Here is a 2,159-nt window from a genome sequence, read left to right as displayed (position 1 = left end):
TGAAGTTCCCAAACAATATAAATATTGTGTTAGGAAAACAGAAAGTTCATATTAGAAAGAAAGCATTTACTTGTTTGCTGTTTTGTTGGATTCATGGCTGGCTGTACCTTAGAAATCACACACCAGAGAACCCTAAGAAATGTATTGAAGCTGTCAAGCCTTTACCTAGTAATTAAATTATAGAGGCATCTGAAAAATTGATCCTCCAGGAAAACCCTTCTAGTGCTTTATTAAAGAATCATGTAAGGTCTGTGTGGAGCCATGATTTCGGATTTCTATTCCATAGAATGGGGTTCATGAAAGTTTTCAAGAATAAGGCATACTTTAAGAGACACCAAGTGAGATGTAGAAGGCAGGGAGAGGGAAAAGCTGACCACTATGCTCAGAAATGATTGGCGATCCAGGACGGAAGTAAGTACAGCACGCCCAAATACAGGGTGCTGGTTTGTATAGCTAACAAGAGATATCATCTGTCAGATTGGTATGGCCATACAGAAGGGGATATTGTAGTCTGTGCAGCACATGCACATGAACTGCCAAGATGTAGTGAGAAAGTTGACCTGACAAATTATGCTGCAGCCTATTGTATTGTAGGCTTCTCAACAGGATCTATGAACACCGAGTGGAGGAGACTGGAGATGAACACAATGCGGAAAGGATAGATTGTCAGCCTGGTGCCTTCACTTGCTATTTGGATGCAAGTCTTGCCCAAACTACAAGTGGCAATAAAATTTTGGGGGCCCTGAAGGGAGCTGTGGATGGAGGCTTGTCTGCCCCTCATAGTACCAAATGATTCCCTGGTTATGACTCTGAAAGAAACGGGTTCAGTGCAGGAGTCCATTGGAAGCACAGCAAGGGTCAGAATGTCTCAGATTGCGTGTGCTACCTGATGGAGGAAGATGAAGATGTGTATGAGAAACAGTTCTCTTCGGTAACTTCAGACAGAATGGAGGAGATATATGGGAAAGCTCATGGTGCTAATCCAGTCTGTCATTCTGTGTCCTGCCTCTCCACTGGGGGTGCACGGGGACTGTCGGTATGCTGCCAGGAGGAGGCAAGACAAAGTCCACGGTGGTTACTCCTTTCTAAGTACTGTTAGGAGAGGGAGTCAGGAATAGGAGTCCTTGGTCTACCTTCCCCTGGGGCATCTTCAGGCCAGGCAGAGGAGGAGAGATGAAGCTCAGGACCCGTAGAATCCAGTCTGATTGAGAGCAAGTGCCAAGAGTACTGGAGGAACTAGAGGAGAGAAAGCCTTCTTGGGAGTCTTAAGCACCACTCTTTAGTTGAAGGCCTTCCCTGTGGCAGGTTCCCCTTATTGAAACAGCTCTCTGAGATGATCCTTCCTTCCTTGTTCATATTGCTTTATTTAATGGTGGATATAAACACACACATTTTTTTCCCAAGGGAAACTAGTGATTAAAGATTAAATACCTTTTGGGAAGAGAGAGTGCACAAGAAGGGAAGCTCATTGGGTGAAGGCTTAAGGTATTTAGATACCTCATTAGCATGGAGAACTCCAGGCATGACTTTATTGTGACTGACTGCCCAGGGTCCTCTCAGAGGGGTGTCCTGGTTATTTGTTGCAGAGCAGGCACAGAGACAAGTAGGGAGCGGGTCCACTCCTACCAGTCTCAGATCTCTGAGATTCCCAGGGTCTGAGCTCACTCAGTTTTGCCAGTTCTTATGCCCATCTGGTAGCATGGTCCCACATGCCCTAAACCGGTCTATAAGAAGAAGGCCAAGAGAGAAATGAAGAAGATACGATACTCTCCCAAAATATCCTTTGTATAGAAGAGAGATCAGGTTGCTCAAAAGAAGGCAAGCTTTCTCAGAGCTTAGAAATGGGCTGCTGAAAGCTAAAAGAATTGATTTTTCATAAAGACAATAAACTTATTGACAAACCTCCCCAAGATGTATTTAATATTGAAAAAAATTTAAAAGGCACAAGTGACTGATTCTTGGTTATCCTCTAAAAACCTTCACTCCAAGCACAAGCAACTAGCTACCTGGTCTTGGGAAGCCATACTTCAAAGGCATCACTTCTGCCCCAGTTGACCAAGAAGCCAACATATTGCCCTTTACCTGGTCACCAGTATTGTGAGCCCTCACCTTTAACTCAAGGTCTCTGTATTCATTCTGCTCATCTCAGTCCTTGCTAG

The 2,159-nt window shown here is 44.4% G+C and overlaps 1 pseudogene; it reads left to right on the top strand.

The window, feature by feature from the left end:
- The first annotated feature begins 281 nt into the window (after nucleotides 1-281).
- Nucleotides 282-1,860, top strand: LOC116075005 (annotated as a pseudogene).
- Nucleotides 1,861-2,159: the final 299 nt, after the last annotated feature.

The sequence above is a fragment of the Mastomys coucha genome, unplaced genomic scaffold, assembly GCF_008632895.1.
Source record: "Mastomys coucha isolate ucsf_1 unplaced genomic scaffold, UCSF_Mcou_1 pScaffold3, whole genome shotgun sequence".
NCBI classification, from domain to species: Eukaryota; Metazoa; Chordata; class Mammalia; order Rodentia; family Muridae; genus Mastomys; species Mastomys coucha.
Note: the sequence above shows the minus strand (reverse complement) of the source record. Positions and strands in the feature narration are given on the sequence as shown.